The sequence below is a fragment of the Nyctereutes procyonoides genome, unplaced genomic scaffold, assembly GCF_905146905.1.
Source record: "Nyctereutes procyonoides isolate TBG_1078 unplaced genomic scaffold, NYPRO_anot_genome, whole genome shotgun sequence".
Lineage (NCBI taxonomy): Eukaryota > Metazoa > Chordata > Mammalia > Carnivora > Canidae > Nyctereutes > Nyctereutes procyonoides.
Window position 1 is genome coordinate 25,579,956 of NW_026575047.1, and position 22,474 is coordinate 25,602,429.

General features: G+C 42.9%; 1 long non-coding RNA gene across 1 annotated transcript; it reads right to left on the reverse strand.

Annotated features, from left to right (window-relative positions):
- Window positions 1–12,354: 12,354 nt before the first annotated feature.
- On the reverse strand, window positions 12,355–21,732 carry LOC129510436 (uncharacterized). Its single transcript, XR_008664592.1, has 4 exons — window positions 21,493–21,732; window positions 20,760–20,853; window positions 13,300–13,464; window positions 12,355–13,204 (listed from the first exon to the last, which is right to left on the reverse strand). It is a non-coding gene; the product is annotated as an uncharacterized LOC129510436 (long non-coding RNA).
- Window positions 21,733–22,474: the final 742 nt, after the last annotated feature.

Below are 22,474 nucleotides of genomic sequence, written 5' to 3' on the forward strand. Positions count from 1 at the left end.
AAAATTTGAAGTAAAAAGAAAAGGAGCAGCACCTCTTAACTTTCATCCTGCATGAGACTCACACCAGAAGAGTTTCAAAAATACAATGCATGGCCCTCAACCCAGAAATTCTGATTAAGCTCATCCACTGTGAAGCTTGAGTGTTTTGTTTTGTTTTGTTTTGTTTTAAAGAAGTTCTTTAGATAATTTTGCTGCTCAGCCAGAGAGGAAAGACACAACCATAAGTATAACTCTTCTTAAAGTTTTTAGTTTATTTGTCCTATATCTGGGTGAGGAGCAGGGCTGGCCTCTTCCCTTTAATGTGAGAACAGTTCTCTTTGGCAGCTTTGGGCCTGAAATCCTTGCGTCTGTTCCAGACACCACTCAAAGTTAATGGTGCACCTGTGTTTATGGCCTTGCGAAGCCTGGCTAGGAAAGAATTTACATTTTTACCTTTCATTGAAAAGGATGTAGTATGTGATTATGGGAAGATACTTCAAAAATCATAAGATGCCCCAGAATTTGTCATTCCAGCTGACATTGTTCTTTGGGAGTGGGAAGGGGTGCTGTAGGGGTGGGCGGTTATGAAGGTTTTAAGTGCAATGGGCCTGTCAGGGTACCCAAATTTCTTCCTGTCTAACCACCTTTATCTTCATATACTGGCTAAGAGAGAAAGCTCTGGAGTCAAATGCCTGAATGTAAGTCCCAGCTCCAGCTCAGGCATTTATTAACTCTATAACCCTATAACTTTTTTTGCCTCCGTTTCCTTAACAGGTCACATAGGGTCATAGCCCTATAACATACAATCTGGAGGATTAAAGTAGGTGCTCCCCGAACAAAGCTGTTAGTACTGTCCTCTCCTCATGCCTTCCTGGCCACCCTTGGACCTCTGCCTCAGGTGAAGTCATATCCCTCACCTGTCCTGCTCCAATTGCCCCTTCCTGGCCCCCACCTGCCTCAAATCCATCTGGCACAGGCCTCTGCCCTGCTTCCTTCTGCGTGCACTGTATTGATCAAGTCATTCACCTGTCCAGTTATCTTCAATGGCTCTTGTTAACCTTGTAATCTCTGCCCTCCTTTCCAATCTCCAAAGACTTAGAGCTCCCCAGACCGGAGCTGGCTAGGGATGTGCATCACTGTTCTCTCCCTCACACTCCACCTGCACCACCTCCCCATCTGATTGAGCCATTTTCCCTTTTTTATCTCTGCCACGTGCTTTCAACTTTCCAGTTTCACCATCTTTGCTAGAGCTGCTGCCTGGAGCATAGCACCCTTGTCCTCTCCTCTGTAATCATGTAAATCTGAGCTCTACAATGCTGGTTTTCTCTCCTCCAGTTAACTTCATCCTTTGACTGCAGCCCGTACTACTGACTCGTCTGTGAACCCCACCCTTGTTTAGGGTATGCTAATCAGTGAACAAAGCAGTCCTCTAACTTCAGTGGTTTAGCCCTTGATGGGTTTTCCTCACTGCTGCCACAACTCCTGTGAGTCTCCATCTATGAGTGTGGGGTTCCCATGCCCCAGGAGTTTCTTCCTTATGGTGATCGCCATTTTCTGGGGCCTTTGTGCCCTCTCCTGGGTTCTCTGCACTGATCCAAGGTGAAAGGACACACAGAAGATTGCTTAGGGCCAGGCTTGAATGATGTACACATCACTTCACCCACATTTCTCTGAACTCAGTGCCAAAGGCCCACCTAACTGTGATGGAGGTAGGGATGTGTAGGCTGCCTTCACGTGTAGGTGACAAAGGAAATGGATATGGCAAACATGCAGCATTACCTCTGTCATGGCTACTACAAAGTGATTTGACAGTCGACATTTCCAGTTGTTTTGCTAATGGACTTCTGTTCCCTGAGACTATGGTTATTTAGGATGCTGCTGTGGTCTCAATGTGTTCCCCCTGCAGTATCATATGTTGAAATCTAATGCTCAGCAGATGGTCTGAAGAAGTGGGACCTTTGGGATGTCATTAGGTCATGAGGGTGGAGCCTTATGAATGGGATTAGTGCCCTTTTAAAATAGGCCTCACAGAGTTTCATAGACCCTCCTACCTTGTGAAGACACAACAAGGAGTCTGTGACCCTGAAAAGTCTTTCTCTGGATGTTGAATCTGCTGGCACTGTGATCCTACACTTCCAGACTCCAGAACTGTGAGAAATAACTATCTGCTGTATATAAGTCCCCAGTCTTGGTTTTCTGCTATAACAGCCTGAACAGACTAAGACAGATGCTTTCTTTAAACAGAATTCACTGGTAATTTCTTTTCAGGGCAGCACTGTTAAGACGTGAGATGTGATCAGCTATTCTTTGCTTTGGTCCACAATGACCTTGGTTGGCATTCTCTGAGGACACAGGGGATGCCACGTAGCCATGGCAGAAAGCACACCTGATATGGGCAAGGGCACTGGGAGGGAACATGGATGGAATGAATGAAATCTTTACATTTTATAAAGCTAAGGGTGCTGGAATCTTTACAAAATATATCCCCCCCCACGCCCCCCACCAGCTCAAAATACCACAGGTTATTTCTGGATGTGTCTTTCTCTCCTGGCTAGTGTGAGAACACATTCTGGAGATGTGTTGTGGTTGGAATTGTGTCCCTCCTCGCCCGTCCACAACCCCTAATACCTGTGACTATGAAGTTACTTGGAAATAGAGTCTTTGTGAATGTAATCGAGTTAAGATGAAGTCATGCTGGAGTGGTGTGGGTGCAAATCCAATGACTAGTGTCCTTATAAGAAGAGGGAATTTTAACACAGACATGCAGAGAGGAAAACACCATGCAAAAACATAGACTCAGTCTCAAAGAAGGTGGCCACATGAAGACTGGCCGAGACTAGTGACACAGCCATGAGCCAAAGAACACTGAGGATCGCCACTGATGACAGCAGCTACAAGAGGCAAAGAGGATTCTTCCCCAGAACCTTCAGAGGGAGGATGGCCTTGCTGATACCTTGACTTCAGGCTTCTGGCCTCTAGCTTCTCTCTTCTGAGAGGCCCCCCTCGTTTGTGGTGGTGCTTGGTTAAGGCAATCTCAGGAAACTGACTCAGGGAGGATATGTCTGGTCTACTCTGTCCACTAAAGCCCATGCAGGGTCCTACTCATGGTCTTCTAGAGACATGTACTGAACTGTGAAATTTGGGGACCATTCTTTAGTGGCAAGGATTTCTCTTGCTTGCTTTCAAATCCTACTTGCAGAGCCCAGGGGAGCACTTGGCTCAGAGGGCTGCTTTAATTGTGAGAAGTCTCTATTGATTGCTGATTGAGGTGGGCTGGGAGATGGGAGAGAAGGGATGTGAAATGATTAGCCTCCTTCTTGGGGTGCCCCTGTGTCTGAGATCAGTCCTTTTTGGATATCTGAGAGAGTGTGTTGATCATGTCTTCTTATTCTGTATTTTTTACTACTTTATTGAGGAATAATTGACAAATATAATTGTAAACATTTATTCTGTATTTTTGATGCTTTGACATCTTGGAACTTTGCTAGCTCTGGAGGGACTGCCCTGGCCAGGGCTGGCTGATTCCTAGAGGTAGTTGGTCCATGAATGCACCTTTCATGTGCAAACTAATCCACCTACAGCTCACACCTTAACCACCTACCTTGTCAGCTGTACAATCCAGGCCACTCTTCCCTACCCCAATCAACTCTGGGTCAGGTGCCAGACTGCTGGGGACAGCCCCTGGGCACCAGAGCCCACTAAAATCATTCACACTAGCCAATCCTGCACCTGTTTATTCTGCACTCCCCTCCCTGGTCTGTCCTGTGGAAATCACAATAAAGGCTCTGGTCCATACCATCCCCACCCTCTCTGCCTCGTGACCGACCTGGTGCTTCCCCATGTGGCCCTGTATGGCGTGGTGTGAGAATGGAGTAAATGCCCTCCTTCATGACAGTTTTTTCTATGTCTGCAGGCTTTGCCATATCTGATGAGAAAACTCCTGGATACCTATTAAAAATGAGGGGTTTGGGAACTGCTTGGAATCCAGAGAGGGTGAGGCCAGAGGGGAGGGGGCTGTGGTGAGGAGGGGATGTGGAAATGGCAAGGATCAGGTTCCAGAGCACAGGGCTGGGATGAGAGAAGAGAACCAGACACTGTTGGGCCATGGGGTGTTCCTGAGGCACAGCCTGGGATGCAGACCTGCCAGGCTGGTTCACAGATGACTGCTATGAGCCCCTGCTTCTCCATGGGGGTGGTGAGTACAGCAAAAAGGGTATTCATGCCCATCTCTGGAGGCAGGAATAAAGGGTGTGTGGGTTGGGGCTGAGGAGCCAGGATCTCTCTCCACAAGCAGGCTTTGGGGAGATAACTTACAATGTGGAGGCTGACAGATGACTTTGGAGAGGAAAACAGGCCAGTTCTCTGGAGAAGAACAGAAAAACAGTTTGGGCCTCATAAGCAGCTTGGCATCCAAAGCGAACATTCCCAGGGGACCCTGTGCTGCTAGAATGGCAATCTGCCCTCCTGTGGGCTCTGAACCCTCCCTCCCAAGGCCCTGATGAAAGGATGGGCCTGACACCCTCAATCAATTACCCTTTATCTCTTCTCCTCCTGAGGAAGGATAATCCTCTGTTTTGCAGTCTCTCCCTATCCAGCATGAAGCATCCATTGATTTTTGTAGTTATTTCTGCTAGCTGATATGGGTTCTAAAGGAGAATGACCCACAAGTCTGAAGTCGACCTTGAGAGAGCCCTGTCACTCCTGAGAGGGAAAATTTTTGTTGTTTCTGTTTTTAAAGGGCCAGGTCCCATCACCTACAGTACACACCTGCTCTTTGAGGCGTGCATGGTTATTCTGATTTAATCTTTTTATTCTTCTTTGTCATTCTCCAAAATGAAACACTTTTCCTGATTGGTTAATCATTAGACATCAGCATGACTTAATGTTCTATCAGACATCCCGGCATTCTTACAGGCCATTAGCAGAAAAAAGGCACGGACATAACAGCAACAAAAGGTCAAATCATAGCAATGTGATTCCGAATAACCATTATTTCAGACTTTATGCTTCACAAAGGCCTTTCCCCACTTTCTACTTCAATCTCTACATGGAACCAGAGTCTTACACATTAAGAATCTGGGCCTCAGAGGGGATGTCATTCATTCATTCAGCAAACATCCACCAAGCATCCCTGTACTAATCTAGGTGCTGGGGATACAGTGTGACAAAAAGCAATGAGTTCCCTGCCTTCCTGGCACTTATTCATTCCTGAAAATGGGCTTGAATACAGGTTTCCCACTCAGTGCAACAGGCGGCTTTCCAAGGCTGTATGGAGTGGAGTTTTGCCACTCACTAGCTATGAGATTCTGGACAATTCCTGAACTTGTTTGAGTTTCCATGGACACATATGTAAAATAGAGATCATGATTGTACCTGCATCAGAGATTGCTGAGAAGTTTAGAGATTATGGAGATTAAATGCCTGGCCCAGAATCTGGGTTGGACACAGGACAGCAGTTGGACTGTGCTCCAAGAACAAGGCCTGGAGCTAGAAGAGGTCTCTTCCCCCTTGAGGAAGGGAGCATAAAAGTTCCTGGGAATGGGGGTTGTCTTGACCTGGGTTTTGGGTCTAGTTCCTGTTCTTGATAATCTATATTCCCTATCTGTTAGAAGGAAATTGAAGCCTAAATGCTTTATGTAATTAAGGATCTCACTTCTCACTGAATTTATTCTAAACTCATGAGTTTAAATCAACATATATGGAAAATCTCAGTGAGATTCATAAAGAAGGAGAGAAGCTAAATAATATGATTCAGAAATGCAAATAAATATGAAATTGGGTTCGGTTCTTTTATAAACCTTCCTCTGCAGTGACAAAAAAGGGCTCTGAAGTCAGATAGAGAACACAGGCTTGAATCCTGGCTCCACTCTGTAAAGTTGTGTGCCACATAAATGCAGTAAATCCTCTGGGTCTTAGTTCTGGTCCATGAGTTGGGAAGAACAACTCCTGCATTATGGAGTCTATGAGTCGTAAGGGATGTATCACTTGTAAAGCACTTAGCATGCTGCCTGGCCAAAAAAAGTGAGCTGAAAAAAAAAAATGCACCAGGAATGGTTGCTTCTTGCTTATTCATTTTGGTTACTGCATGGTGAGGAGAGAAGGGTATTGTTCTGGCTTCCCAGAGTCCTGTGTCCAGCCGTAGGTCTGCTCCTCAGTCAGAGGCTAGACAGAGGCTAGTCTGCTGCCCATTCAGGGTTACCATTTTATCCTTTATTTATTTGTTCATTTAATTGATAGAGAGAGAGAGACAGAGAGAGAGAGAGAGCGCAGAAGGAAAGTGAGAGGGAGAAGCAGACTCCTTGCTGAGCAGGGTGCCTAATGTGGGGCCAGGACCTTGGGGTCATGACTTGAGCTGAAGGCAGACACTTAACTGACTGAGCCACCCAGGCACTTCTCCATTTTATCTGTTAGAAAACCAGTGTTGGCACCAACCTGGGTGTTTGTACCTTTCTTGTAGCTCAGAGGTGATCCTGGAAGCTGCTTCAGATATTTCCAATATTCTAGGAAGGCTGTTAGCTCTTTTATAGGCAGGCTGAACAAAAAGCCAGGAAATACAACACAGTTCTTATTATGTCATCCCTTGGCTTAAGATCCTCCAAGGTGCTGCATTTCCCTTGGACTAAAGGCAGCATCTTTCCAATGTCTGACTCTGCCCGCTGCCATATCTCCTTCAGCGACCTCTCCGGGCCATCTACAACCCTGTTCTTGGATTCTGTCCAGCTGCACTGAGCTTGGCTGTCCCCCTGATGCTCCAGGTACACTTTGCTATTCTCACCTTTGCTTAGAATGCTCATTCTCCTAATACCCAGGGGCTCACTCTTAACTCCCTTGACTGGCACTTTCTCCATGAATCCTATGCTGACGACTCTATTTTAAATTCCAGCTTACCCTCCACACATTCACTACCCCCTCCACATATCTCCATGGACATGGCTCTTATGTTGCATTTCTAACAATTTTTATCATTTTATAATACACAATATAATTTACTTATTATTTTCCTGTAAACTGTTTTGACTTTACTTTCACAGTAGAATTGATGCTACTCAAGGACCTGGATTTTTTTTTTTTAACATTTTGCTCACTGTCTTATTCCATACACCCCAAACAATGCCTGTCACAATGCAGGCACTCATTATATACATGATTGTTAAACGGATATATAAATTTTGTCTGGGATTCTATTGGTTCATTATGATTTTATTTCTTGAAAGAAACTCTTTTTAAAAAAGATTAATTTTTTTATTAGAGAGAGAGAGGAGAGAGAGAGAGAGCATGACTGGGAGGGGTAGAGGGGGAGGGAGAAAGTATCTTAAGCAGACTCCATGCTGAGCACACAGGTCAATGTGAGGCTCAACCTCACCATCTTGAGATTATGACCTGAGCTGAAGCCAAGAGTCTGATGCTTAAATGACTGCACTACCCAGGGGCCCTTCTCTTGAAAGAAATTCTTATTGGAAATTTTAAATATAACACGTGGAAATTAATAGATATAATCTTTCAAGTAGAACATAGGTGAATATTGGTGAAATCATAGACTCTTGGTGGTGAATATTGTAAACAAAGGCATATTCTAAAAACCCATTTGGGATCTAATATTTCTTAGAAGTGTGTCCAGGGGAGGCCAGAGTTAGTGTGTTCTGAGCAGAGCTCAATATGGTGAGTATTGAATACAGTATCATAGTAGTTGCTCAGTAAATCTCTGTGGATTTGTTTTGAACCAGGCATAAGATAAAAAGATCATCTCAAGAATTTTTTTTTTTTTTTTGCTGGAGCTAAGTACTTAAGAGGAAATATTTTTATTATTTCATTAAGTAAGATAAGACAAGGAGACACAGTATTTATGCCCTGATTATCTCTCCCCACCAACTTGCCATTTATCTCCATGGGGAAACTAGAGGCAATAATTAGAGAATTAAACCTCCCTTCCTTAGTCATGCAGTGCACACAGTCACTTGCCATTTGGTATTTATTTTCCAGATGAAAGAGTTTAATTTATTTTCTTTCTTCCCTTGGGACCCCAGCTGGCTGACCTAGAGCAGCCTCCAGGTTTGGCTGAAAGGAGCCTCCATTTTCATTCTCCTCTGGGCCTTGCCCACTTTTGGGCAGGTAAAGAAATACGCCAGAGCCTTTGATGAAATCTAATCATTATCTGCCTCAGATAGTAATGGATGGGGGAGCTCCCACAGGTAGGGGATAATAGTTCTTTCTCATCCCCAAGACACACCCATCCCTTGGACTTTTCATGATTACTGCTACCAACAGGCTATCTTCAGAAACTGTAGATCTTACTTTCATATGTGTCCAAGGTGGATCTAAATCCACTCCTTCATTCCCCACAGTAAAACTGAGGCAGGCAAGAATGGAGAGTAGGGCTCCCATATCACAGGAAGGAATTAACCCTAGCAGCAGTGTAATACTTGGCATTTTGGTTTATAAGACACCTGCTATCTGGCACAGTCTTGGGTCCCTCTCAGTCTGTCTACATGCTTTGCCCTCATCCACACACTTCTTGAAACAAAGGTCAATTTCTCCTACCTTCTTTTAAGTCTGTTTAGCTATATCAAAATCTTAGCTAAAAAGTGAGCTCAGAAGAAAATGAGATTCCTTCCTTTCTGCTCATCTAAGCTTTGCTTTATAAAAAGCTTGGTTGTATATCAGAAACCACCTCTTCTGTGATGTCTGACACTGGGAAAGACTAGGGGGTGATAATGTGTTCGGTGGTGATAATATTTTCCTTTTCCCGTGGATGTGAACTTATTACCTAGCCCCAATTAGCAAGCTTCCCTGAACACAGTATGACAAGCCCAACCTTCCTACAATGGATACCTTTCTGTGCCTCAGTACCTCATATGCAAAATGGAACTATGCTGGCATTGCATAGGTTATTTTGAGGACAAAATGTAAAACACTTAGGAAAATGTCAAGCGTATAGTAAATGCTATTTAAATTCTAAGTGTTATTACATCTTTAGGATTAAGTAGAAATAACCGAGATGTAAGCCGGGGCTTTATATGGTCCGTTCTTTGTTAGGAGTTTCATTCAAAGTAGCATAGATTGGTAACCTAAAAATAAATTGAGATAATTCAAATCTTTAATCCTGATCTTTAGAAATTTCCAGAGATAGGCAAGAAGTCAACACCACAAGGATGGAGCCTGGGGTTGGCAAACACATTGTGGGATTTAGGTACTCAGACAGCAAATCTCAGAGCCAAGCTGAAGTTATATAGTGCTGATAGATGTAATAGAAGGCATGTACAGAGACAGTATAAATCATATGTCTTGGAATGCAGTGAAAGCATAGCCGATATTTATTTAATGCTTACTATGTGTCAGGTTCTGTGCTAAGATCTTTATGTGCATTATCTCATTTAATATTCACAGTGTCACAATTACATAGGTACTATTAATATTCCTATACCACTAATCTGTCTTTTTTATAAATAAGGAAGCTAATGCCCAGAGAAGTTAACTTACTAAATGAAGGTCGCGCAGCTTCTAAGCGACAGGGCTGAAAACTTACATAGAAAATATATCTGGGGTGTGTGTGTGTGTGTTGTGCCTGGGTGGCATAGTTTGTTGAGCATCTGACTCTTGGTTTTGGCTTGGGTCATGATCTTAGGGTCCTGCGATGGAGCCCTGTGCTCAGCATGGAATCTGCTTGGAATTCTCTCTCTCCTCTCCCCTCTGCATGTTCTCTCTCTCAAAAAAATAAATCATTTTTTTAAAATAAAATATGTCTGTCTGATTTAGGAACCAAAGCATGCAATGAAGAGTCAGGTCATTATAGCACCAACCAGATGCCAAATTCAAAGGGCTGAAGCTGAAAGTTGTCAAAAATGGAAGTATTAGTTCACATAGAACAACATGTATTATGGTTTCTGAAGATGCTGGGTGATCTCTATGAATTTTTTCCTTTCATACACATTTTGACATCCTCTTCTAACGTAATGTTGATATTCAAAGCAGCAATACTCCATGCAATGGTTGGGGAAAAGATTTTGCAAGTCATGGCATTTGTCTTGTTTTCTTCACTCATTCTACAAACATTTAACCTGTGTGTGAGGACCCAATTGTGTCCTGGGATTGTAGATTTAAACAGAATCCTTGTCACCAGGGAGCTCACTGTCTGGTATAGGAGACCAACATTTACAAAATGTAGGTTTTTTTTTTTTTTAAAAAGATTTGTTTATTTTAGAGATGCAGGGAGGGGCAGAGGAAGAGAGAGAATCTTGAGCAGACTCCTCACCGAGCATGAAGCCTGATGCGGGGCTTGGTCTAACGCCCCTTAGATCATGACCTGAGCTGAAACCAAGAGTCAGATGCTCAACTGACTGAGGAGGTGACCATTGAGATGCTACTTAGAAAAGGAGGAGAATTTTTCCAGTGCCTAAGGGGTTGAGAGGAAAGAATTCCAGGCATAGAAAATTGCACTTCCTATTATTCTTTTCCCAAACACATGCTGTTATTTCTCATCCATCTCAAAATGCTTGGATATTTGCTAAATATGTTTCTTGCCAGAGGCAATGCAGATTTGCAAAGAACTACATTGATTGATTGGGTCTCAGCAATCAGGAAAAGTGTGGCATCGGTAATATTTTACTCAGACTTCCAAAACACATGCTAACCACGTGCTCCCTCTCCCTGTCTTCAACCCCTGAGTGATGGCAGCCTAACCTTCATATTTCCCTGTCTTGCTTTTGCCTTGGGAATCTAGGATTCAGTAGGTACATTTGCTTCTCTGACACACTCTTCCATGAGCTGCTTTTTCTATCTATTCCAGCTGATGTCCTTCTCGACTTTGGCAGGTGGCCAAACCTCATTGTTCTCTGCACGGGGAGGCTGAGCATTGCTCTGTAAATTATGCACCAGCCCCACGATGTTTGGGGAGCCTGTGGACCCATTTTATCTACATAGAGGTAAATTATTTAGCAACGGTGGTGTAAATGATTCAGAGGTGATGGTGTGAAGCCTGGCTTTGGAGCAGCTTGTCTTGGGAAATGTGATTGACCCTGGCATGCAGTGGACACGGCTCCCCGGCACAGCGGGGCACATTTTATCTGTACCCTGGCCCCTGTGGGTTTGACACCCTGGCCTGTCTTTAGACAGTATCCTACATTCATAATCATTATAGTTTAAAAATCTATGATCTCATTTAGTGTGTGCCTCGCCTCTGCAGGTGCAAAGGTTTAAAATAATGCAGTCTAGTGAAACAAGCTGTGTCTGGACAGACTTGAATATGTGTCATGCAGTTTTCCTTCCTGTAAATTGGGGGTAATAAAAGCAACCATGAATGGGCAACTTCTCCATTCGAATATTTAATGGAAATTACCCAGCCAAGCCAAGACTCCTTACTTTCCTACCCCCCACCCTGCACTCACTGGAGCAGCGCACCCAACTGGGATGTGAGATGCTGCCTTCTAAGTTACTCAGGACTAAGTCCTAGAAGTCATATTGGATTCACATCTTTCCTGCAGCCCCCTAATTTATTTACCAATCCTGTCTGTTCTGTCTTGGAGATGCATACCTGTTGGGTCATTAGCCCCAGCCATACTACCAGCCCCTGCTGAAGCCTCCATCAATTCAGATATATTACTGAAAAGCCTCCCCACTCTTCTTTCTGCAGCTGTCACCATGCCTCCAGCCCCGTGTCACCTCCACCCAGCAGGCAGGAAGTTCTCTCTGAACTAAAAGACGGAAATCCTGCCATTTGTGATCACATGGATGAACTTTGAGGTCATTAGTGAAGTGAAATAAGCCAGCCACAGAAGGACAAATACTACATGATTCCACTTATCCAAGGTGCCTTAAATAGTCAAACTCATGCAAGTGAAGGGTAGAAAGGTGGATGCCAGGGGGTTGGAAGGGAATATGGGAATTGCTAATTCGCAGGCATAATTCACAGGCATAAAGTCTCACTTGTGATGAATGAGTAAGTGCTAGTGGTCTGCTCTACAACATTGTGTGTATAGATAGCAATCCTGTACTGTGCGCTTAAAAGACTATTAAAAGGGTAAATCTCATGTTAAGTGTGCTTAACAAAAGTAAAATAAATAAATTAGATCTTATCACTCCCCTGCTATATAAAATTTGATGGTGTCCCATTATTCTTAAAATGAAATCAATTGCCTTTCTATCACTTACAGGTTCTACATGGCCTGGCTCAGGTCCACTTTTCCCTCCTCAGCACTGATGACACTGGCCTTGGGATTCTAAATATGTTCCTACTTCAGGACTTTTGCTTTTGCTGGCTCTTCAGCCTGGACTTAGCCTTCTTGGGCTTGGCTGGTTCCATTTCAACATTCTGGTGAAATGTCAACTACTTGGAGGGGGTGCTCCCCTGACAACCTGTGAACACTGAAGCTGCTTTATTTTCTTCATGTTGCTCAACCCTACCATCAGTGATGATACTGAGCTGCCCACTGGCTTATTTGCCATCCCCTCCACAAGGAAAGGCACTCTTTGAAGAACCAGATATTTGAGTCTTATTCGCTGTGGTAGCCCCAGGGAAGCTTGTCAGATAAAACACAAGACATCCAGTTAAATCTTAATTTTATTTTTTTTGTTTTTTTTTAAATCTTAATTTTAGATAAACAATGAATACATTTTCAGTATAAAAAATGATGGCATGTGACATATTTATACTGAAAAAATATTTGTTGTCTTTGTATTATTGTTTGCTGAATATACTTGCCCTGGGCCCAGGGCCTGTCCCAGGCAGGGACCATGTTCGTTGGTACATTTTCATTGAGAAAAAATAAAAATAAGGAACAGTAAGAAAGATAATCATAAGACAACTTGTATTGACTGGATTCCTTTTATCTTTTGCCTTTGTGTTCCTACCATGTTGTCAATGCTTGACCTATGACAGATGCCAAGTGAGAATGTGCTGAGAAAATGGGAAGGGATGGGGTGTCCAGTGTGCTGTTCTCCTCTGTGTCATATTGGCATTTTCATCTTGCAGTTGGAGAAACAGGATCAGAGAGCAGGAGCCTTTTCCAGAATCAAACAGCGAAGATAACTTTAGCTGAATACAGCTGAAAGCAGTTTCTGGAAAGGGGCTTAGGTTAACAAAAGCTTCTTTGCCTCTCCCATAAAAGAAGCTGTGTAGAGATGGTCTAGGCCTTTGGTGATGGGATGGGATGGTGGCTTTGAGACCAAGGTTCAATCTTTCTCTTCCACAAGCCTCTAGAGCCTCCTCTAACTTCAAGTTCACTATATAGTCCTAAGAAGGAAAAGCCAGTGGATGGAAATCAGTCATTGTGTCCACATTCCAGCTAGGCAGTGGGCACAAGCAGGAAAGGACAAAATATCACTCACCCTATCTCTCTAAAGAGATGGGCCTTCTGGAAAGCCTCTCATCACACCTCTTGCATCTCATTGGTCAGAACTTTGTCTCATGACCACTCCCAGCTGTGAAGGAGCTGGAAATACTGTCTTCATTCCAGGCGGTCATATGTGCTTTGGTAAAAAGGGAGTCTGTTCCTAGGAGAAGAAAAGAATGATGCAAGGGAGTAATGAACCGCCTCTCTCTAGCTGTGACAGGCTCTGCCACAGATAGAGAGGCAGACAGATTCCCAGTGTGTTTTCAGTCTGCTGTACCATGTGCTGCTCAAATAGCCTTATAAGTGTGGAGAAAGGGCTGGACCCCAAACTCCTGCCCACATGCCCCAGAGACTCCTCAGAAGATCCTTTCACTGCTGGGCCTTCTGTAGCATTGACCAGTGCTAAAATAGTGGGGGTCAGAGTCTGGTGTGTGGGCCTTTGTATTAATCTGAGACTATCTGTGTTGAAGAGGTCACAGTGAATTCCCAGTCTGAAGGACACTGTGGAGACCCAGAAGTGGTTTATATTGTTGGAATTAAAATACAGAGACAGAACTAGAGACAAGATGGTGCTAGGGAGTCAGACACAAGTCAAGGAATGTGTCTGATCCATTGTTCCAGGATCCCAGTAGATTTCAACATGCTGAAGCAACAGTTGAAGCACAATGAAGCAGAATTGAACAGGAATCAAATAGCCTACGCTTGAGTCCAAAATAGAACCAACAAGATGGACTGATATGACTTAATATCAGCAGGATAAAGAACCATTGAGGCGCTTTCACTGATAGCAATTTGACTCATGCTGGAGTAGAGAGATACTTTGTGGCCTGTTGTCAATAAGAGGACAGAGCTGAAGTGAGGGAGGTGACAGCCACACTCACTTGCACAAATTACATATCTATAATTTTGCATTTCATTCTGGGCTCTACATTTCAAAGGAAAAAGACAGACCAGAGTTTTAAAATAAAAGTAACCAGGAAGGGATTGAAGAATGCTGCCTGTTTAACATTTTTATCAATCACTTGGGTCATGCCTGTTTATCAAATTTCTGGATTACTCTAGTCTGACAGAGGTAGCAAATACGGTGACTGACAGACTCAGTCAAGAAGAACAATGGGGCAAAATCAATCTATGGAATTGAAAATGGATTAAGGTAAGGTCAAGAATTTTGGTCAAGTAATCAATTGGCAAGAAAGGGATGAGAGAGACAGGGCTAACCAAGGTACCATTGTGTGTGTGTGTGTGTGTGTGTGTGCGTGTGCATGTGTACGTGTGCATGTGTGCCAAGAGGCCTCTGCCCAGGACTGACCTTCATGACTTCTCCCTAGCCCAGGGGTTTGACCTTGGCTTTGGGAAATCATATGCTCCAAATGCTCCAGAGCCCACTGGACTTGAGAACAACTCATGCTAACAGTGCTTATAGAAGACTGAGGAATAATAAAAATTGATGCCAAATGTATTTATTTTAACATCAGATACCCTTTTCCTTACAGGAAAACAACATGGGGAACCAATAATACTAAAGTTTTTTGAGGGAGATGGAACAGAAAGAGGGATGTGCATAGTATAATTTGGACCCTTGGTGATGTTGTGTTGAAAGAGCCTGATGCATGCTTCTTTCTTTCTTTCATTCTTTCTTTCTTTTTCTTTTTAAGTATTTATTTATTTATTTGAAAGAGAGAAAGAGAGAGAATGGGGGGAGGGGTGGAGGGCAAAACAGAATCCTAAGCAGACTTCCCACAGAATGGGGACCAACACAGGGCTCAACCCCATGACTATGAGGTCATGAGCTGAGCTGAAATCAAGAGTCACATGCCTAACCAATTGAGCTGCCCAGGTGCCCCATATACTTCTTCCTAATGTGAATGTTCCCACCCTGGAAACATCTAGATAACCCCAAGATATGTCATGTTGCAAGAAACTTTTATAGGGGGATCCCTGGGTGGCGCAGTGGTTTGGCGCCTGTCTTTGGCCCGGGGCGCGATCCTGGAGACCCGGGATCGAATCCCACGTCAGGCTCCCGGTGCATGGAGCCTGCTTCTCCCTCTGCTGTGTCTCTGCCTCTCTCTCTCTCTCTGTGACTGTCATAAATAAATAAATAAATAAAAGAAACTTTTATAGGCCTTGGAAATCATTTTGTCTCTTTAAGATGATTTGGTTGAGTTCTATTTTATTCTTTTATTTACTGATATTTTCTACAGCTCCTAGGAAACAATGTTATTTCCTTTTTTAGAGCATCACCTTGCCCTTTCCTTTACTCTGAGGCTCCAGGGTGGCATGGGAAGAGGGAGTGACCTGGAAGGATTAAGCTCATTAATGCTTCATTGCTGTCTACTCCCAGAAAACTTAAAGCCACTGTTTGCCAGGCATTTCTCTGGAGGAAAGGAACCCTCCCTGCTCTCCAAATCTGCTACCTTTAAGGGTAGACCGCCAGATATCCTTAATCAGTGCCCTGCACTGGTCTAGCCTCCTGGGCGAGAATGTAAACAATCCCAAGGCATTGGTTTGACTCTTCCCCATGCCCCCCTTCCCTGGTGGGTGGCCATATGTATTCATTCACATGACCAAAGGGAATCCTCCTTCCATCCTCCATTTATTGATGTTCTTGTCACATCTCCCCTAGGAGCTCATTGTATCAGTCGAGATCTCAGTGAGAAACAGATGGTACACCCATTTTAAGGTAATTCGAGAATAATTTAATAAAGGACTATTTGCAAAGCTGGGATCAGGGTTTCAGGAGAGCACAAAGAACAGTCCAATACTATAGGGCTATGAAATCTAGTTGCCATTGTAGGTCTGAAGGTGTGGAGAGAAGGGTAAGAGGATTAGGAGTCAAGGGTCTGTGTGGAATGAAGCCCATAGCAGGGTCCCTGACCTTGGACAAAACTAGCCCATGGCAGTCCTGTAGCAGTTCCATAGTAACAGAATAAATGCTACATGCCTGATTGCTTCTCTCCTTTCAAACTTCTATTGTTGTGCAACATTGGCCAGTTGTAAGTCAGTGAGCAAGGGAGCCCAGTGGTATTGTCTAAGGTGTTTAGCCTCCAAGGATATGGTAGAGTGGATAAAGGTGGAGTGTGGATTCAGTGGACAACCAGAAGAATCCAGTAAGGTGACTGCAGGCAGGGCTTTGTGGTCAAAATCCTTATCTTTTTGCTATCTCACCTGCATATAGTAGGTTTGTGCCAGTTTACTTGATTCTGAGTTTATCTTAGTAGGAGTCTGATCTTTGACACCTCTATTTTGGGGCCCAGCACAATCTGCAAACGATGATTCATAGATATTTATGGGATTCTTGGTTAGTGAATGAATAAATGAATGAATAAAATGGAATGATCTCAATGGGAGTTTGTCCTTATTTTTTGCTCACTATAGTGCTCTCTGGAGGTAGCCACTTCCCTGCCTCACCTGTGAACCTCTAGAACCAGCCTGTTAATGAATTTCTGTATCATCCTCCTGTACCTAGACTGACCTTCTAATGAGTTCTTGGGAGGCTTTGCTTCTATCATAGGAGTGTCATCAAGGAGCTCTTGTGTGGGGCACAGCTCTTTGGGGTGCCTCACTTTCAAGCAGACAAGACTTCTGCAACAGATACTTAGTTCTCACCCTTCTTCAAGGTTCCTGGAGGAAAAAAAAACCTCTCTTCACTTTAGGCAGATGGGATTACTTTCTCCCTGCTATATTCCCATCAGAAGAACTGTTAGACATCTATTTTTTCATTTATTGTGTTCTAGGCACTGTTCTAGTACCTGGGAATGTTCCATTAGATAATACGTAGTTGGACAGAGGGAACAAAGAATGTGATCCAGGGGGAGAGAAGACAAGGTAATTATTACAAGTGTGATAAGTGGTATGTTGTAGGAAGACCAGGCAGTGTGGGAGCACAGATGAAGGCAATTTAACCCAATTGGAAGCTCAAGGAAGACTTTCTGGTGGGGTTAGTACCCAATCTTGTAGGATGGGGAAGAGCTAAGCAATGGAGAGTGAGAAACATGTTCCAAGCCAAGGGAACAGTGTGATATAAATGAGACACAGCATGGTCAAATCTGTATTTGAAAAAATCTGCATGAACAAAACTGTATTTTGATGATAAAACTGAGGCATGGTGGGCCGAGATGCAGGTGGTTCAAAGAGCAGGTAGGAGGGAGCGTGGGGAAGTTTTCACAGGCTAAGCTTAGGAGTCATCAGGACTGTGATGAAGGTGAGTGAGTGAAGCATCTACTTCAGATGCCGAATTTAAAGAGGCTCTAAAAACTAAGTAATCAAGATAAAACTATCAAAATTTTAAATAATAATGTGTCAGTATTACTGATTTTTTCCTTTTTGCCTCAGGATCTGATATGGCTCAGCACAGATTGTTATTTATCTTGTTTTTATTGCATTAAAATATTATCTGCCTCTTCAACAAACATTCCTGGGACAACTCTGTATCCACATGCAAAAGAATGAAGTTGGACCCCTCCATTACACCATACACAAACATTAGCTGCAAGTACATCATAGTCCTAAATGTAAGGGCTGAAACTATTAAACTCCCAGAGGGAAATACCAGAATCAATCTTCATGTTCTTGGGTTAAGCAACGATTTCTTGGACATGACACCAAAACCATAAGCAACCCAAGAAAAAGTTATAAGTGGGACTTCAAATTGTTGTGCTTTTAAGAATACTATCAAGAAAGGAAAAGGATAACTCAAAGACAGAGAGAAAATATGTGCAAATCATAAACTTAATAAGGGACTTGTATCTAAAATATATAAGGAAACTTATAATTCAATTATAAAGGGACAAGTAACCTAATTAAAAATTGGGCAAATGATTTCAGTAGGCATTTCTCCAAAGAGAATTTATGGATGGCTAATAATCACATGAAATGATGCTCAGCATTCTTAGTCATTTGGGAAATGGAAACCCAAACCACAATACAGTAGTACTTCACACTCACTAGAGTGACTATCATAAAAAAGAATATTATAAATTTTGGTGGGGATGCGGAAAAAGTGCAATCCTCCTATGTTGTTGGTGGTAATGTAAAATGGTATAGCCAGTTTGAAAAACGGATTGTAAGCTCCTCACAAAGTCAAGCATAGGGATATGTGATCTAGCAATTCCATATGTAGGTATCCTCCCAGAAGAAATGAAAACATATGTCCACACAAAACTTGCACATGAGTATTGACAGTAGTATTCATTGTAGCCAAAAGATCGAAACCCTTAGATATCTATTGGCTGGAGAAAGAATCAATAAAATGTGTCATATCCGAACAATGCAATAATATATGGCCATAAAAAAAGGAATGAACTACTGATCCTTGGCAACACAGATGACCCTTGAAAAATGCTATGTGAAGGAGACCAGTCACTAAAGACCACGTGCTTTGTAATTCCATTCTATGAAATGTCCAGAATATGCAAATATATAGAGATACAATGTAGATTACTGATTGTTTGGGCCTGGACCAAGTGGCAAAGGTGCTGGAAAGTGACTGCTAACAGGTACAAGGCCACTATTGGGGATGATAAAACTGTTCTAAAATTAGGATATGGTAATGGTTGTACAGTATTGTAAGTATACCAAACTATTGAATTATATACTTCAGACATGCAAAGTTTTTTTGTTTTGTAAATTATATTGCATTAAAGTTATTTATATGTTATTCATCTTTTTTTTAAAAAAGATTTTATTCATGAGAGACACACACGGAGAGAGAGGCAGAGACACAGGCAGAGGGAGAAGCAGGCTCCATGCAGGGAGCCCGATGCGGGACTTGATCCTGGGTCTCCAGGATCACGCCCTGGGCTGAAGGCATTGCTAAACTGGTGAGCTACCTGGGCTGCCCATGTTATTCATCTTGATTACTATTTTGGCACCCCCTTAAATTTTGTTCCCGGGAAAAGTGTCTCACTTGCCTCACCCTCGTGCAGACTCCAGGAGTTAGATGTCATCTTGTGGACTGTAGGTAGCCTTTGTAGGGTTTAAAGCAGGGAATGGCCAGGTTTGCCTTTGGGCACATAGCTTTGCTGCAGGGCAGAGGACAGTTAGAACTGGACAGTGGCAAAGGCAAGGCCTCCAGCTAGGGGGTAGTTATGAGATCTTCTTCCCTAATGCATGGACATGACATAGAGAATGTGTATGGGTAACTGCTTAGGAGGAGAAGTTGATGAGTTTGGTTGGGAAGGAGAAGTTTCAGCTAACTCTCAGGATTCTGGGTGGATGACTTGGTGAATCTCAGTATCACTGACTTGGGATGTATGTGAGATGATGACTTCAGTGTTGAGTTGAATCAACTTGGTTGAGTCTGGGCTCCTTGTGAAGTGTCCAGGAGATTATAAAACCCCGGCTCATTATTGTATTGTGTTATCCCCCTGCTTAAACTTTTATGGAAGTCTGCTTCATAGGATAAATCCCAGTGCCCTGCGGTGGCCTCCCAGACCCTCATGGACCTCTGTTCACTTCTCTCTCCAGCCTTATCTCCTTTGGTCCTTCTCACTTCCTCAGCTCAGCTACTCAGTCCTTCTTTCTGCTCCTGGAACATGCCAAAGCATGTCCTCCCCCTGAGGCCCAACACTCAATTCTTCTACCTAGACTCTTCTTCCTTCAGCATTCTTCCTTCCTCTACTTTGAAGGGCCCTATAATACACAGGGCTCAGCCAGACAACCCAGGACAATCTCTCTATCTTAAATCAGCTGATTAGCAGCCTTAATTCCATCATTGACCTTATCCTTCCTTTACCATGTAACCCAACATGTTCATAGTTCTAGGGATCAGGATGTGGCCATGTTTGAGGGGCCAATCCTTGCTTTCCACAGTCAGCTTCCATCCTTCCCTAGACTTTCATAATCATCTCTACCTTTTTTTATTTATCTGCTTTTCTTACCTACCATGATGAAAGTTCCTGGAAATCTTCAACCTGTTGACATAGGTAAAATCTTGACGGTAGGTGGGAATGTGGAAGATAACGCCTCTAAGCATGTGTCTCCATTAGAAGCTGTTCACTTATTCACACACTCACCAACGTTTGTGAAACATCTCTTTAGTACCAGACTAGTGAACAATAAGGACTACAAATGCCCCGTTCCCAGACCTTATATCTTTAGTAGGGTGTCAAATAATGCAGATACTGGGGCCCCATCAGACACCCTAGCCACTTCGATGAAGGATGACTAATCATTAAATGGCAAATGAGAATCATTTTAATCTATTTTTTTCCCTACCAATTTGACCATCCTTCCAGAGCAAGAGTTTTTTTTTTTTTTTTGGAACAGTGCTTCAAAACCGTCTGTGGTGAAGGACAAATTGTTATTTAATTTCCAATCCATTGTAGACTGATACTTTTGTACAATAAAAAAAGTAAAAAACAAAATACTAGAAAAAAAATGAGCTGTTGCTTGGTTGTCATGGCAGTGTTAAATGCCTGCAAAAGTTGCTAAAGTTAGCATAGTTTCTATACTAACCTTGTCTTAGGCAGCTGGCAAACATTTCTCAGAGTGGAGTCCCATCCTAGGTCTCTGACTCAGTCTCAGTTTTTCATCTGTTAAATGGGAAATCCTTTCACACAAAGAAAGTTATTATGAGGAGATGATGGGAAAATGCAAATCACCAAGGTCACTGTCTTGCTTATTAAGTGGTAGTTATTAATGTCCATGGCTATTATGCTTTAATATTTCTTAATAATACTGTAATATTCAATTTTTGGTGTCATAAAAACCAAACTGGAGTTCCTCTGATTTTTTAGTAGAAAGCAGCCTCTTGCTAGCTCATCATAAAAACAATGTAGAGTTTTGAGTATCTGTGCTTGGGATTTGTTTTTCTCTATAAAGAACAATGCAGACAAAACATGCCTTTGAATACTGTTGATGAATAATAATCATTGAGAAACCGCATTTGCTTTTTAAACACCAGCCAGATGTTACCCTTCCCCACTGCAAACTGTGCCCACCCTCGGGCCCATTAGACAAAATGCTGGCTGTCACCAACTGACAAGGTCTGGGGATTGGCTCTTTTTAAATAGCCACAAGGTCATGGGGATTAAACGTTCTCCAGGGAGTCACAGGAAAAGTAGAATGTCAGCATCGCCTTTTTCCTTGAAGATGGCTCGGTGACATTTTCAGAAAGGAGGCACTGCTCCTACCTGTCAGCACTGAATGGGGAACACAAGGTTAGATGCAAAGCAGGAAGGTTACTCACCACCTGGAGATTGGCGATGCTGCCAATGTAGTCTCATTCTGAGAAGCAGAGCTAACTGAGAGAACAGGAAAACTCTTTCAAGGGCTGGAGAAAGGAGACGATGGCTGACAATGAGAAGCAACCTGGCAAAGGCAGAGAGCTGGCACCTTGGAAGTTGATGGTCCTGGGTCTGACACTCTGCCCTAGTGCTTGCTGATCTTATGACCTCAGGCTCATGACATTTTCTCTTGGACCATGGAACCTTCCTTATAGGATCGTCTTGGGTGTTAATGATATTGTGCATGAGTGCCTGGGACATAGTGAATGATTGAGGAGTCTGGCTATTATTGATGAAGTCTCTTTCACCCAAGCTACAAGGTTCAGTGAAAATTCTTGTAGCGCCCTTTCTCTGTTAGTCATCTTTTAAGCCTTTGTGCATGAATGATTCTAGTTAATGTTACTGCATTACAGATGCCAGCAGTTCTCTTAACTACGCATGCTGGGTGTTTTGTCTCTAAGTCTATCTAGATGCAAAAATTGTGATCCTTAACAAGAAATGTGTGTGTGAGCATGTGTATATAAGTGAGTGTGTGAGTGATTGTAGGTGTGCTGGGTATCTGTGCTGTGTGTCTTGGAGTTTTTACTAAAAGTCTGTTTTACTGTTGAAGAAGGGTCTCCTGGGGCCGTGCTCCTTCATCTACAGAAGACCTTGTGTTGGATGTTTTCCCTCCAGAGTCTCCACCAGGCTGAGATGAAATCAGAAAGCTCAAATCTCTTCTTTGAGAAGAAAAGTGTGAAAGAAAAATCATGTATGTTTCCTTAACTGAATGGGAAGAACGGACAGTGAGTTTGGCAGAGAGAGAATATAATAAGTGGATTTAAAATTCCTCATTTATAGTGGAGCAGTGCTCCAAGTTGCCTTTCCTGTGGTAATCCAAAAATGGAAAGAATCAAAATATTTATGACCCAGTGAGTTAATCAAAGCACATTGTCAGCTGGCTAA